Genomic DNA, 15680 nt, shown 5'->3' on the forward strand with positions numbered 1-15680 from the left:
TATCTGGCTGAGGGGCCAGGGAGGGCCTTTGCCTGCAGTCTTACAAGCCAGAGTGCAGAGAAGGCAGCAGCTCTGGGACCGGGACTCTGCTCAAAGACATATCTAACATGCCACAGTGGAGCTGAGATGGGCAAGACACGTGTCTCACAGGCAGGCAGCACAACAAGACAGTGGCAGGAAACTATGCTAACAAGGAAAGAGAAAAGTCACGTGTCTCGTGGCCTTCCCACCATTAGACAGTAGTCTGCGCAAGAAAACATCCAACAGTGACAGGACAACCAAGCATATGACAAACGCTGTGCTGAATAAAGTCATCTTACATGACATTTCGTACAAAGGCCCAGATCATGGGGATGATCGCGCAGAAGCAGCAAGTATCAGAGCCACCGAACCTGAGGTGAGTTACACGAGGAGAAAGGGCGACATGGGGACAGGGGCTAGGGGCTCAGGGAACAGCTACCACAATGCAACCTCGGGTGTGGGGATGCCACTCATTGCGGGTACTGCCCTGGGATTTCCTTTTAGAAAGAATCGCTGGTTAAAGTGTAGTGCACAAAAAACCCAACTCCTCGATTACACTATTAGATAACATCCTTTAACTGCCCCACCCACCCTGTGTGAGTCTCACCCACTTCCCGCCTGCTCCCTCTAGTCTGAGAGTTGTATCTCCACAAAAAACACACAGTGGGGCTCAATGAGCTGCTCATGTCTGACATGGACACCTAAGCAGTGCTGGATTCACAACCTGAAAGCCTGCAAAGGAAAGTGTGCCCGGCAGAAGATAAGCTGCCTGGCAACTCAGAACCTTCTTCTAAGAGAAGTAAGACATGTCACAATGGAGTCTAAGCCTACCTGTCTTATGCCAGGACCTTAGAGCTGCAGGCAGGAGCACAAAGGTAAAAACATATATTGAGTCCCAACACGCTCACTGCGGTGGTTGGTCTCTGTGGCGCAATCGGTTAGCGCGTTCGGCTGTTAACCGAAAGGTTGGTGGTTTAAGCCCACCCAGGGACGTATGCTTTTGCCTACATCAAGTCCTGAATTAAAACACAGCTGTCTGGCTTTGCTCTTAGAGCTCTCGCTTTGCCTGCGTGACATGCTCTATCTCAACATTTCTATCTTCTCTCATCTCTTCACCTCTAGTCATTTCCACCAATAGGACTGGAAACGGGACACCAAGCCTTCTACTTTAACCACAGGCGTACTGAGGGCCAATAAAAGGCACAGAAGCATTTCTTGATCCGGGGCTGAGAACTGCATGCACAGGGACCTTGTGGCGCAACGGTGGCGCGTCTGACTCCAGATCAGAAGGTTGCGTGTTCAAATCACGGCGTGGTCACTCTTTGACATTTTTTTCCCCACCAAGTCTATATCTCTGACTTCTAAAGCAAAGCCAAAAGAAGGGCGCTTTGCATTGGCCGGAATCGAACCCGGGCCTCCCACGTGGCAGGCGAGAATTCTACCACTGAACCACCAATGCTTCACTTACATAGGCTGAGCAGAGAGCCCTGCCGTAGACAGTAGTGATGAGGCCCATGCATTCGCATGGGACACCTATGAACAAAGTTTGCATGGCAAGCCTTGGACTGCCAAACGTTCACATGCTGATGGCAGGAATCAGATGCAGGAGACTGAAACTATGAATGTTTCTGCTTTTGCTAAGGACAGTGGTTTGGGGCCAGTGTTGTGCTTGACAGAGCACGACATCAGCCTGCTCTCTGGCTGCTCCCGGGAGAAGTGGCTGACAGAAAGCACCCTCCAGACCACCAGCAATCTTGTGTTTCACAACATGCCACTGTCACTGGACTTTCCTTCTGGGAAAGCCTAGTCACTGACCTGGCCAGATTCCCTGTCCTCCCCAAAATCCTGGGGAGAAACGGGCAGAGTTCTGCGCCCTGCGCCCTCTTTCGCGTCCCTAACGCGCTCCCAACGCGCCCTACAGCCCTGGTCGGGCACAGCGCTGGTCGGGCTCATACCACTGGGGCCTCTGCCGAGGAAGAGCCCCGGAAGCCTAGGGCCAGGCCTATTGCACAGGCATCTTAGACCAGGCCATTCCGGGATTGCTGTGTTTCACGTCCTGCCCTTCAACACTCCTGGGAGGGCTTTCCCTGAGAACCCTCATGTCTCTGCCCTCCCAGGAGGCTGTGGTTCTATGCAAAATAGGGGGTGCACCACGGGCCGTCCCCTTTCCTCTCTCTCGCCAATATCTTTCACCAAAGCTGAGCCCTGCAGGTAAATGTATCTATCTGGCTGAGGGGCCAGGGAGGGCCTTTGCCTGCAGTCTTACAAGCCAGAGTGCAGAGAAGGCAGCAGCTCTGGGACCGGGACTCTGCTCAAAGACATATCTAACATGCCACAGTGGAGCTGAGATGGGCAAGACACGTGTCTCACAGGCAGGCAGCACAACAAGACAGTGGCAGGAAACTATGCTAACAAGGAAAGAGAAAAGTCACGTGTCTCGTGGCCTTCCCACCATTAGACAGTAGTCTGCGCAAGAAAACATCCAACAGTGACAGGACAACCAAGCAAATGACAAACGCTGTGCTGAATAAAGTCATCTTACATGACATTTCGTACAAAGGCCCAGATCATGGGGATGATCGCGCAGAAGCAGCAAGTATCAGAGCCACCGAACCTGAGGTGAGTTACACGAGGAGAAAGGGCGACATGGGGACAGGGGCTAGGGGCTCAGGGAACAGCTACCACAATGCAACCTCGGGTGTGGGGATGCCACTCATTGCGGGTACTGCCCTGGGATTTCCTTTTAGAAAGAATCGCTGGTTAAAGTGTAGTGCACAAAAAACCCAACTCCTCGATTACACTATTAGATAACATCCTTTAACTGCCCCACCCACCCTGTGTGAGTCTCACCCACTTCCTGCCTGCTCCCTCTAGTCTGAGAGTTGTATCTCCACAAAAAACACACAGTGGGGCTCAATGAGCTGCTCATGTCTGACATGGACACCTAAGCAGTGCTGGATTCACAACCTGAAAGCCTGCAAAGGAAAGTGTGCCCGGCAGAAGATAAGCTGCCTGGCAACTCAGAACCTTCTTCTAAGAGAAGTAAGACATGTCACAATGGAGTCTAAGCCTACCTGTCTTATGCCAGGACCTTAGAGCTGCAGGCAGGAGCACAAAGGTAAAAACATATATTGAGTCCCAACACACTCACTGCGGTGGTTGGTCTCTGTGGCGCAATCGGTTAGCGCGTTCGGCTGTTAACCGAAAGGTTGGTGGTTCAAGCCCACCCAGGGACGTATGCTTTTGCCTACATCAAGTCCTGAATTAAAACACAGCTGTCTGGCTTTGCTCTTAGAGCTCTCGCTTTGCCTGCGTGACACGCTCTATCTCAACATTTCTATCTTCTCTCATCTCTTCACCTCTAGTCATTTCCACCAATAGGACTGGAAACGGGACACCAAGCCTTCTACTTTAACCACAGGCGTACTGAGGGCCAATAAAAGGCACAGAAGCATTTCTTGATCCGGGGCTGAGAACTGCATGCACAGGGACCTCGTGGCGCAACGGTAGCGCGTCTGACTCCAGATCAGAAGGTTGCGTGTTCAAATCACGTCGGGGTCACTCTTTGACATTTTTTTCCCCACCAAGTCTATATCTCTGACTTCTAAAGCAAAGCCAAAAGAAGGGCGCTTTGCATTGGCCGGGAATCGAACCCGGGCCTCCCGCGTGGCAGGCGAGAATTCTACCACTGAACCACCAATGCTTCACTTACATAGGCTGAGCAGAGAGCCCTGCCGTAGACAGTAGTGATGAGGCCCATGCATTCGCATGGGACACCTATGAACAAAGTTTGCATGGCAAGCCTTGGACTGCCAAACGTTCACATGCTGATGGCAGGAATCAGATGCAGGAGACTGAAACTATGAATGTTTCTGCTTTTGCTAAGGACAGTGGTTTGGGGCCAGTGTTGTGCTTGACAGAGCACGACATCAGCCTGCTCTCTGGCTGCTCCCGGGAGAAGTGGCTGACACAAAGCACCCTCCAGACCACCAGCAATCTTGTGTTTCACAACATGCCACTGTCACTGGACTTTCCTTCTGGGAAAGCCTAGTCACTGACCTGGCCAGATTCCCTGTCCTCCCCAAAATCCTGGGGAGAAACGGGCAGAGTTCTGCGCCCTGCGCCCTCTTTCGGGTCCCTAACGCGCTCCCAACGCGCCCTACAGCCCTGGTCGGGCACAGCCCTGGTCGGGCTCATACCACTGGGGCCTCTGCCGAGGAAGAGCCCCGGAAGCCTAGGGCCAGGCCTATTGCACAGGCATCTTAGACCAGGCCATTCCGGGATTGCTGTGTTTCACGTCCTGCCCTTCAACACTCCTGGGAGGGCTTTCCCTGAGAACCCTCATGTCTCTGCCCTCCCAGGAGGCTGTGGTTCTATGCAAAATAGGGGGTGCACCACGGGCCGTCCCCTTTCCTCTCTCTCGCCAATATCTTTCACCAAAGCTGAGCCCTGCAGGTAAATGTATCTATCTGGCTGAGGGGCCAGGGAGGGCCTTTGCCTGCAGTCTTACAAGCCAGAGTGCAGAGAAGGCAGCAGCTCTGGGACCGGGACTCTGCTCAAAGACATATCTAACATGCCACAGTGGAGCTGAGATGGGCAAGACACGTGTCTCACAGGCAGGCAGCACAACAAGACAGTGGCAGGAAACTATGCTAACAAGGAAAGAGAAAAGTCACGTGTCTCGTGGCCTTCCCACCATTAGACAGTAGTCTGCGCAAGAAAACATCCAACAGTGACAGGACAACCAAGCATATGACAAACGCTGTGCTGAATAAAGTCATCTTACATGACATTTCGTACAAAGGCCCAGATCATGGGGATGATCGCGCAGAAGCAGCAAGTATCAGAGCCACCGAACCTGAGGTGAGTTACACGAGGAGAAAGGGCGACATGGGGACAGGGGCTAGGGGCTCAGGGAACAGCTACCACAATGCAACCTCGGGTGTGGGGATGCCACTCATTGCGGGTACTGCCCTGGGATTTCCTTTTAGAAAGAATCGCTGGTTAAAGTGTAGTGCACAAAAAACCCAACTCCTCGATTACACTATTAGATAACATCCTTTAACTGCCCCACCCACCCTGTGTGAGTCTCACCCACTTCCCGCCTGCTCCCTCTAGTCTGAGAGTTGTATCTCCACAAAAAACACACAGTGGGGCTCAATGAGCTGCTCATGTCTGACATGGACACCTAAGCAGTGCTGGATTCACAACCTGAAAGCCTGCAAAGGAAAGTGTGCCCGGCAGAAGATAAGCTGCCTGGCAACTCAGAACCTTCTTCTAAGAGAAGTAAGACATGTCACAATGGAGTCTAAGCCTACCTGTCTTATGCCAGGACCTTAGAGCTGCAGGCAGGAGCACAAAGGTAAAAACATATATTGAGTCCCAACACGCTCACTGCGGTGGTTGGTCTCTGTGGCGCAATCGGTTAGCGCGTTCGGCTGTTAACCGAAAGGTTGGTGGTTCAAGCCCACCCAGGGACGTATGCTTTTGCCTACATCAAGTCCTGAATTAAAACACAGCTGTCTGGCTTTGCTCTTAGAGCTCTCGCTTTGCCTGCGTGACATGCTCTATCTCAACATTTCTATCTTCTCTCATCTCTTCACCTCTAGTCATTTCCACCAATAGGACTGGAAACGGGACACCAAGCCTTCTACTTTAACCACAGGCGTACTGAGTGCCAATAAAAGGCACAGAAGCATTTCTTGATCCGGGGCTGAGAACTGCATGCACAGGGACCTCGTGGCGCAACGGTAGCGTGTCTGACTCCAGATCAGAAGGTTGCGTGTTCAAGTCACGTCGGGGTCACTCTTTGACATTTTTTCCCCCACCAAGTCTATATCCCTGACTTCTAAAGCAAAGCCAAAAGAAGGGCGCTTTGCATTGGCCGGGAATCGAACCCGGGCCTCCCGCGTGGCAGGCGAGAATTCTACCACTGAACCACCAATGCTTCACTTACATAGGCTGAGCAGAGAGCCCTGCCGTAGACAGTAGTGATGAGGCCCATGCATTCGCATGGGACACCTATGAACAAAGTTTGCATGGCAAGCCTTGCACTGCCAAACGTTCACATGCTGATGGCAGGAATCAGATGCAGGAGACTGAAACTATGAATGTTTCTGCTTTTGCTAAGGACAGTGGTTTGGGGCCAGTGTTGTGCTTGACAGAGCACGACATCAGCCTGCTCTCTGGCTGCTCCCGGGAGAAGTGGCTGACAGAAAGCACCCTCCAGACCACCAGCAATCTTGTGTTTCACAACATGCCACTGTCACTGGACTTTCCTTCTGGGAAAGCCTAGTCACTGACCTGGCCAGATTCCCTGTCCTCCCCAAAATCCTGGGGAGAAACGGGCAGAGTTCTGCGCCATGCGCCCTCTTTCGCGTCCCTAACGCGCTCCCAACGCGCCCTGCAGCCCTGGTCGGGCACAGCCCTGGTCGGGCTCATACCACTGGGGCCTCTGCCGAGGAAGAGCCCCGGAAGCCTAGGGCCAGGCCTATTGCACAGGCATCTTAGACCAGGCCATTCCGGGATTGCTGTGTTTCACGTCCTGCCCTTCAACACTCCTGGGAGGGCTTTCCCTGAGAACCCTCATGTCTCTGCCCTCCCAGGAGGCTGTGGTTCTATGCAAAATAGGGGGTGCACCACGGGCCGTCCCCTTTCCTCTCTCTCGCCAATATCTTTCACCAAAGCTGAGCCCTGCAGGTAAATGTATCTATCTGGCTGAGGGGCCAGGGAGGGCCTTTGCCTGCAGTCTTACAAGCCAGAGTGCAGAGAAGGCAGCAGCTCTGGGACCGGGACTCTGCTCAAAGACATATCTAACATGCCACAGTGGAGCTGAGATGGGCAAGACACGTGTCTCACAGGCTGGCAGCACACCAAGACAGTGGCAGGAAACTATGCTAACAAGGAAAGAGAAAAGTCACGTGTCTCGTGGCCTTCCCACCATTAGACAGTAGTCTGCGCAAGAAAACATCCAACAGTGACAGGACAACCAAGCAAATGACAAACGCCGTGCTGAATAAAGTCATCTTACATGACATTTCGTACAAAGGCCCAGATCATGGGGATGATCGCGCAGCAGGAGCAGCAAGTATCAGAGCCACCGAACCTGGGGTGAGTTACACGAGGAGAAAGGGCGACATGGGGACAGGGGCTATGGGCTCAGGGAACAGCTACCACAATGCAACCTCGGGTATGGGGATGCCACTCATTGCGGGTACTGCCCTGGGATTTCCTTTTAGAAAGAATCGCTGGTTAAAGTGTAGTGCACAAAAAACCCAACTCCTCGATTACACTATTAGATAACATCCTTTAACTGCCCCACCCACCCTGTGTGAGTCTCACCCACTTCCCGCCTGCTCCCTCTAGTCTGAGAGTTGTATATCCACAAAAAACACACAGTGGGGCTCAATGAGCTGCTCATGTCTGACATGGACACCTAAGCAGTGCTGGATTCACAACCTGAAAGCCTGCAAAGGAAAGTGTGCCCGGCAGAAGATAAGCTGCCTGGCAACTCAGAACCTTCTTCTAAGAGAAGTAAGACATGTCACAATGGAGTCTAAGCCTACCTGTCTTATGCCAGGACCTTAGAGCTGCAGGCAGGAGCACAAAGGTAAAAACATATATTGAGTCCCAACACGCTCACTGCGGTGGTTGGTCTCTGTGGCGCAATCGGTTAGCGCGTTCGGCTGTTAACCGAAAGGTTGGTGGTTTAAGCCCACCCAGGGACGTATGCTTTTGCCTACATCAAGTCCTGAATTAAAACACAGCTGTCTGGCTTTGCTCTTAGAGCTCTCGCTTTGCCTGCGTGACATGCTCTATCTCAACATTTCTATCTTCTCTCATCTCTTCACCTCTAGTCATTTCCACCAATAGGACTGGAAACGGGACACCAAGCCTTCTACTTTAACCACAGGCGTACTGAGGGCCAATAAAAGGCACAGAAGCATTTCTTGATCCGGGGCTGAGAACTGCATGCACAGGGACCTCGTGGCGCAACGGTGGCGCGTCTGACTCCAGATCAGAAGGTTGCGTGTTCAAATCACGGCGTGGTCACTCTTTGACATTTTTTTCCCCACCAAGTCTATATCTCTGACTTCTAAAGCAAAGCCAAAAGAAGGGCGCTTTGCATTGGCCGGAATCGAACCCGGGCCTCCCACGAGGCAGGCGAGAATTCTACCACTGAACCACCAATGCTTCACTTACATAGGCTGAGCAGAGAGCCCTGCCGTAGACAGTAGTGATGAGGCCCATGCATTCGCATGGGACACCTATGAACAAAGTTTGCATGGCAAGCCTTGGACTGCCAAACGTTCACATGCTGATGGCAGGAATCAGATGCAGGAGACTGAAACTATGAATGTTTCTGCTTTTGCTAAGGACAGTGGTTTGGGGCCAGTGTTGTGCTTGACAGAGCACGACATCAGCCTGCTCTCTGGCTGCTCCCGGGAGAAGTGGCTGACAGAAAGCACCCTCCAGACCACCAGCAATCTTGTGTTTCACAACATGCCACTGTCACTGGACTTTCCTTCTGGGAAAGCCTAGTCACTGACCTGGCCAGATTCCCTGTCCTCCCCAAAATCCTGGGGAGAAACGGGCAGAGTTCTGCGCCCTGCGCCCTCTTTCGCGTCCCTAACGCGCTCCCAACGCGCCCTACAGCCCTGGTCGGGCACAGCGCTGGTCGGGCTCATACCACTGGGGCCTCTGCCGAGGAAGAGCCCCGGAAGCCTAGGGCCAGGCCTATTGCACAGGCATCTTAGACCAGGCCATTCCGGGATTGCTGTGTTTCACGTCCTGCCCTTCAACACTCCTGGGAGGGCTTTCCCTGAGAACCCTCATGTCTCTGCCCTCCCAGGAGGCTGTGGTTCTATGCAAAATAGGGGGTGCACCACGGGCCGTCCCCTTTCCTCTCTCTCGCCAATATCTTTCACCAAAGCTGAGCCCTGCAGGTAAATGTATCTATCTGGCTGAGGGGCCAGGGAGGGCCTTTGCCTGCAGTCTTACAAGCCAGAGTGCAGAGAAGGCAGCAGCTCTGGGACCGGGACTCTGCTCAAAGACATATCTAACATGCCACAGTGGAGCTGAGATGGGCAAGACACGTGTCTCACAGGCAGGCAGCACAACAAGACAGTGGCAGGAAACTATGCTAACAAGGAAAGAGAAAAGTCACGTGTCTCGTGGCCTTCCCACCATTAGACAGTAGTCTGCGCAAGAAAACATCCAACAGTGACAGGACAACCAAGCAAATGACAAACGCTGTGCTGAATAAAGTCATCTTACATGACATTTCGTACAAAGGCCCAGATCATGGGGATGATCGCGCAGAAGCAGCAAGTATCAGAGCCACCGAACCTGAGGTGAGTTACACGAGGAGAAAGGGCGACATGGGGACAGGGGCTAGGGGCTCAGGGAACAGCTACCACAATGCAACCTCGGGTGTGGGGATGCCACTCATTGCGGGTACTGCCCTGGGATTTCCTTTTAGAAAGAATCGCTGGTTAAAGTGTAGTGCACAAAAAACCCAACTCCTCGATTACACTATTAGATAACATCCTTTAACTGCCCCACCCACCCTGTGTGAGTCTCACCCACTTCCTGCCTGCTCCCTCTAGTCTGAGAGTTGTATCTCCACAAAAAACACACAGTGGGGCTCAATGAGCTGCTCATGTCTGACATGGACACCTAAGCAGTGCTGGATTCACAACCTGAAAGCCTGCAAAGGAAAGTGTGCCCGGCAGAAGATAAGCTGCCTGGCAACTCAGAACCTTCTTCTAAGAGAAGTAAGACATGTCACAATGGAGTCTAAGCCTACCTGTCTTATGCCAGGACCTTAGAGCTGCAGGCAGGAGCACAAAGGTAAAAACATATATTGAGTCCCAACACACTCACTGCGGTGGTTGGTCTCTGTGGCGCAATCGGTTAGCGCGTTCGGCTGTTAACCGAAAGGTTGGTGGTTCAAGCCCACCCAGGGACGTAAGCTTTTGCCTACATCAAGTCCTGAATTAAAACACAGCTGTCTGGCTTTGCTCTTAGAGCTCTCGCTTTGCCTGCGTGACACGCTCTATCTCAACATTTCTATCTTCTCTCATCTCTTCACCTCTAGTCATTTCCACCAATAGGACTGGAAACGGGACACCAAGCCTTCTACTTTAACCACAGGCGTACTGAGGGCCAATAAAAGGCACAGAAGCATTTCTTGATCCGGGGCTGAGAACTGCATGCACAGGGACCTCGTGGCGCAACGGTAGCGCGTCTGACTCCAGATCAGAAGGTTGCGTGTTCAAATCACGTCGGGGTCACTCTTTGACATTTTTTTCCCCACCAAGTCTATATCTCTGACTTCTAAAGCAAAGCCAAAAGAAGGGCGCTTTGCATTGGCCGGGAATCGAACCCGGGCCTCCCGCGTGGCAGGCGAGAATTCTACCACTGAACCACCAATGCTTCACTTACATAGGCTGAGCAGAGAGCCCTGCCGTAGACAGTAGTGATGAGGCCCATGCATTCGCATGGGACACCTATGAACAAAGTTTGCATGGCAAGCCTTGGACTGCCAAACGTTCACATGCTGATGGCAGGAATCAGATGCAGGAGACTGAAACTATGAATGTTTCTGCTTTTGCTAAGGACAGTGGTTTGGGGCCAGTGTTGTGCTTGACAGAGCACGACATCAGCCTGCTCTCTGGCTGCTCCCGGGAGAAGTGGCTGACACAAAGCACCCTCCAGACCACCAGCAATCTTGTGTTTCACAACATGCCACTGTCACTGGACTTTCCTTCTGGGAAAGCCTAGTCACTGACCTGGCCAGATTCCCTGTCCTCCCCAAAATCCTGGGGAGAAACGGGCAGAGTTCTGCGCCCTGCGCCCTCTTTCGCGTCCCTAACGCGCTCCCAACGCGCCCTACAGCCCTGGTCGGGCACAGCCCTGGTCGGGCTCATACCACTGGGGCCTCTGCCGAGGAAGAGCCCCGGAAGCCTAGGGCCAGGCCTATTGCACAGGCATCTTAGACCAGGCCATTCCGGGATTGCTGTGTTTCACGTCCTGCCCTTCAACACTCCTGGGAGGGCTTTCCCTGAGAACCCTCATGTCTCTGCCCTCCCAGGAGGCTGTGGTTCTATGCAAAATAGGGGGTGCACCACGGGCCGTCCCCTTTCCTCTCTCTCGCCAATATCTTTCACCAAAGCTGAGCCCTGCAGGTAAATGTATCTATCTGGCTGAGGGGCCAGGGAGGGCCTTTGCCTGCAGTCTTACAAGCCAGAGTGCAGAGAAGGCAGCAGCTCTGGGACCGGGACTCTGCTCAAAGACATATCTAACATGCCACAGTGGAGCTGAGATGGGCAAGACACGTGTCTCACAGGCAGGCAGCACAACAAGACAGTGGCAGGAAACTATGCTAACAAGGAAAGAGAAAAGTCACGTGTCTCGTGGCCTTCCCACCATTAGACAGTAGTCTGCGCAAGAAAACATACAACAGTGACAGGACAACCAAGCATATGACAAACGCTGTGCTGAATAAAGTCATCTTACATGACATTTCGTACAAAGGCCCAGATCATGGGGATGATCGCGCAGAAGCAGCAAGTATCAGAGCCACCGAACCTGAGGTGAGTTACACGAGGAGAAAGGGCGACATGGGGACAGGGGCTAGGGGCTCAGGGAACAGCTACCACAATGCAACCTCGGGTGTGGGGATGCCACTCATTGCGGGTACTGCCCTGGGATTTCCTTTTAGAAAGAATCGCTGGTTAAAGTGTAGTGCACAAAAAACCCAACTCCTCGATTACACTATTAGATAACATCCTTTAACTGCCCCACCCACCCTGTGTGAGTCTCACCCACTTCCCGCCTGCTCCCTCTAGTCTGAGAGTTGTATCTCCACAAAAAACACACAGTGGGGCTCAATGAGCTGCTCATGTCTGACATGGACACCTAAGCAGTGCTGGATTCACAACCTGAAAGCCTGCAAAGGAAAGTGTGCCCGGCAGAAGATAAGCTGCCTGGCAACTCAGAACCTTCTTCTAAGAGAAGTAAGACATGTCACAATGGAGTCTAAGCCTACCTGTCTTATGCCAGGACCTTAGAGCTGCAGGCAGGAGCACAAAGGTAAAAACATATATTGAGTCCCAACACGCTCACTGCGGTGGTTGGTCTCTGTGGCGCAATCGGTTAGCGCGTTCGGCTGTTAACCGAAAGGTTGGTGGTTCAAGCCCACCCAGGGACGTATGCTTTTGCCTACATCAAGTCCTGAATTAAAACACAGCTGTCTGGCTTTGCTCTTAGAGCTCTCGCTTTGCCTGCGTGACATGCTCTATCTCAACATTTCTATCTTCTCTCATCTCTTCACCTCTAGTCATTTCCACCAATAGGACTGGAAACGGGACACCAAGCCTTCTACTTTAACCACAGGCGTACTGAGGGCCAATAAAAGGCACAGAAGCATTTCTTGATCCGGGGCTGAGAACTGCATGCACAGGGACCTCGTGGCGCAACGGTAGCGTGTCTGACTCCAGATCAGAAGGTTGCGTGTTCAAATCACGTCGGGGTCACTCTTTGACATTTTTTCCCCCACCAAGTCTATATCCCTGACTTCTAAAGCAAAGCCAAAAGAAGGGCGCTTTGCATTGGCCGGGAATCGAACCCGGGCCTCCCGCGTGGCAGGCGAGAATTCTACCACTGAACCACCAATGCTTCACTTACATAGGCTGAGCAGAGAGCCCTGCCGTAGACAGTAGTGATGAGGCCCATGCATTCGCATGGGACACCTATGAACAAAGTTTGCATGGCAAGCCTTGCACTGCCAAACGTTCACATGCTGATGGCAGGAATCAGATGCAGGAGACTGAAACTATGAATGTTTCTGCTTTTGCTAAGGACAGTGGTTTGGGGCCAGTGTTGTGCTTGACAGAGCACGACATCAGCCTGCTCTCTGGCTGCTCCCGGGAGAAGTGGCTGACAGAAAGCACCCTCCAGACCACCAGCAATCTTGTGTTTCACAACATGCCACTGTCACTGGACTTTCCTTCTGGGAAAGCCTAGTCACTGACCTGGCCAGATTCCCTGTCCTCCCCAAAATCCTGGGGAGAAACGGGCAGAGTTCTGCGCCATGCGCCCTCTTTCGCGTCCCTAACGCGCTCCCAACGCGCCCTACAGCCCTGGTCGGGCACAGCCCTGGTCGGGCTCATACCACTGGGGCCTCTGCCGAGGAAGAGCCCCGGAAGCCTAGGGCCAGGCCTATTGCACAGGCATCTTAGACCAGGCCATTCCGGGATTGCTGTGTTTCACGTCCTGCCCTTCAACACTCCTGGGAGGGCTTTCCCTGAGAACCCTCATGTCTCTGCCCTCCCAGGAGGCTGTGGTTCTATGCAAAATAGGGGGTGCACCACGGGCCGTCCCCTTTCCTCTCTCTCGCCAATATCTTTCACCAAAGCTGAGCCCTGCAGGTAAATGTATCTATCTGGCTGAGGGGCCAGGGAGGGCCTTTGCCTGCAGTCTTACAAGCCAGAGTGCAGAGAAGGCAGCAGCTCTGGGACTGGGACTCTGCTCAAAGACATATCTAACATGCCACAGTGGAGCTGAGATGGGCAAGACACGTGTCTCACAGGCTGGCAGCACACCAAGACAGTGGCAGGAAACTATGCTAACAAGGAAAGAGAAAAGTCACGTGTCTCGTGGCCTTCCCACCATTAGACAGTAGTCTGCGCAAGAAAACATCCAACAGTGACAGGACAACCAAGCAAATGACAAACGCCGTGCTGAATAAAGTCATCTTACATGACATTTCGTACAAAGGCCCAGATCATGGGGATGATCGCGCAGCAGAAGCAGCAAGTATCAGAGCCACCGAACCTGGGGTGAGTTACACGAGGAGAAAGGGCGACATGGGGACAGGGGCTATGGGCTCAGGGAACAGCTACCACAATGCAACCTCGGGTGTGGGGATGCCACTCATTGCGGGTACTGCCCTGGGATTTCCTTTTAGAAAGAATCGCTGGTTAAAGTGTAGTGCACAAAAAACCCAACTCCTCGATTACACTATTAGATAACATCCTTTAACTGCCCCACCCACCCTGTGTGAGTCTCACCCACTTCCCGCCTGCTCCCTCTAGTCTGAGAGTTGTATATCCACAAAAAACACACAGTGGGGCTCAATGAGCTGCTCATGTCTGACATGGACACCTAAGCAGTGCTGGATTCACAACCTGAAAGCCTGCAAAGGAAAGTGTGCCCGGCAGAAGATAAGCTGCCTGGCAACTCAGAACCTTCTTCTAAGAGAAGTAAGACATGTCACAATGGAGTCTAAGCCTACCTGTCTTATGCCAGGACCTTAGAGCTGCAGGCAGGAGCACAAAGGTAAAAACATATATTGAGTCCCAACACGCTCACTGCGGTGGTTGGTCTCTGTGGCGCAATCGGTTAGCGCGTTCGGCTGTTAACCGAAAGGTTGGTGGTTTAAGCCCACCCAGGGACGTATGCTTTTGCCTACATCAAGTCCTGAATTAAAACACAGCTGTCTGGCTTTGCTCTTAGAGCTCTCGCTTTGCCTGCGTGACATGCTCTATCTCAACATTTCTATCTTCTCTCATCTCTTCACCTCTAGTCATTTCCACCAATAGGACTGGAAACGGGACACCAAGCCTTCTACTTTAACCACAGGCGTACTGAGGGCCAATAAAAGGCACAGAAGCATTTCTTGATCCGGGGCTGAGAACTGCATGCACAGGGACCTCGTGGCGCAACGGTGGCGCGTCTGACTCCAGATCAGAAGGTTGCGTGTTCAAATCACGGCGTGGTCACTCTTTGACATTTTTTTCCCCACCAAGTCTATATCTCTGACTTCTAAAGCAAAGCCAAAAGAAGGGCGCTTTGCATTGGCCGGAATCGAACCCGGGCCTCCCACGAGGCAGGCGAGAATTCTACCACTGAACCACCAATGCTTCACTTACATAGGCTGAGCAGAGAGCCCTGCCGTAGACAGTAGTGATGAGGCCCATGCATTCGCATGGGACACCTATGAACAAAGTTTGCATGGCAAGCCTTGGACTGCCAAACGTTCACATGCTGATGGCAGGAATCAGATGCAGGAGACTGAAACTATGAATGTTTCTGCTTTTGCTAAGGACAGTGGTTTGGGGCCAGTGTTGTGCTTGACAGAGCACGACATCAGCCTGCTCTCTGGCTGCTCCCGGGAGAAGTGGCTGACAGAAAGCACCCTCCAGACCACCAGCAATCTTGTGTTTCACAACATGCCACTGTCACTGGACTTTCCTTCTGGGAAAGCCTAGTCACTGACCTGGCCAGATTCCCTGTCCTCCCCAAAATCCTGGGGAGAAACGGGCAGAGTTCTGCGCCCTGCGCCCTCTTTCGCGTCCCTAACGCGCTCCCAACGCGCCCTACAGCCCTGGTCGGGCACAGCGCTGGTCGGGCTCATACCACTGGGGCCTCTGCCGAGGAAGAGCCCCGGAAGCCTAGGGCCAGGCCTATTGCACAGGCATCTTAGACCAGGCCATTCCGGGATTGCTGTGTTTCACGTCCTGCCCTTCAACACTCCTGGGAGGGCTTTCCCTGAGAACCCTCATGTCTCTGCCCTCCCAGGAGGCTGTGGTTCTATGCAAAATAGGGGGTGCACCACGGGCCGTCCCCTTTCCTCTCTCTCGCCAATATCTTTC

At 52.8% G+C, this 15680-nt stretch overlaps 10 non-coding genes across 10 annotated transcripts; 6 read left to right on the top strand and 4 right to left on the bottom strand.

The window, feature by feature from the left end:
- The first annotated feature begins 3183 nt into the window (after positions 1–3183).
- TRNAN-GUU (transfer RNA asparagine (anticodon GUU)) lies at positions 3184–3257 on the top strand. Its single transcript has one exon. It is a non-coding gene; the product is annotated as a tRNA-Asn (tRNA).
- Positions 3258–3510: 253 nt separating this feature from the next.
- Positions 3511–3582, top strand: TRNAW-CCA (transfer RNA tryptophan (anticodon CCA)). The gene has a single exon. It is a non-coding gene; the product is annotated as a tRNA-Trp (tRNA).
- Positions 3583–3653: 71 nt separating this feature from the next.
- On the bottom strand, positions 3654–3724 carry TRNAG-GCC (transfer RNA glycine (anticodon GCC)). The gene has a single exon. It is a non-coding gene; the product is annotated as a tRNA-Gly (tRNA).
- A 1703-nt stretch (positions 3725–5427) lies between these two features.
- Positions 5428–5501, top strand: TRNAN-GUU (transfer RNA asparagine (anticodon GUU)). Its single transcript has one exon. It is a non-coding gene; the product is annotated as a tRNA-Asn (tRNA).
- Positions 5502–5897: 396 nt separating this feature from the next.
- TRNAG-GCC (transfer RNA glycine (anticodon GCC)) lies at positions 5898–5968 on the bottom strand. The gene has a single exon. It is a non-coding gene; the product is annotated as a tRNA-Gly (tRNA).
- Positions 5969–9917: 3949 nt separating this feature from the next.
- Positions 9918–9991, top strand: TRNAN-GUU (transfer RNA asparagine (anticodon GUU)). The gene has a single exon. It is a non-coding gene; the product is annotated as a tRNA-Asn (tRNA).
- Positions 9992–10244: 253 nt separating this feature from the next.
- TRNAW-CCA (transfer RNA tryptophan (anticodon CCA)) lies at positions 10245–10316 on the top strand. The gene has a single exon. It is a non-coding gene; the product is annotated as a tRNA-Trp (tRNA).
- A 71-nt stretch (positions 10317–10387) lies between these two features.
- Positions 10388–10458, bottom strand: TRNAG-GCC (transfer RNA glycine (anticodon GCC)). The gene has a single exon. It is a non-coding gene; the product is annotated as a tRNA-Gly (tRNA).
- A 1703-nt stretch (positions 10459–12161) lies between these two features.
- Positions 12162–12235, top strand: TRNAN-GUU (transfer RNA asparagine (anticodon GUU)). Its single transcript has one exon. It is a non-coding gene; the product is annotated as a tRNA-Asn (tRNA).
- Positions 12236–12631: 396 nt separating this feature from the next.
- TRNAG-GCC (transfer RNA glycine (anticodon GCC)) lies at positions 12632–12702 on the bottom strand. The gene has a single exon. It is a non-coding gene; the product is annotated as a tRNA-Gly (tRNA).
- Between the last annotated feature and the right edge of the window lie 2978 nt (positions 12703–15680).

This window comes from Pleurodeles waltl, chromosome 4_1 (assembly GCF_031143425.1).
Source record: "Pleurodeles waltl isolate 20211129_DDA chromosome 4_1, aPleWal1.hap1.20221129, whole genome shotgun sequence".
NCBI classification, from domain to species: Eukaryota; Metazoa; Chordata; class Amphibia; order Caudata; family Salamandridae; genus Pleurodeles; species Pleurodeles waltl.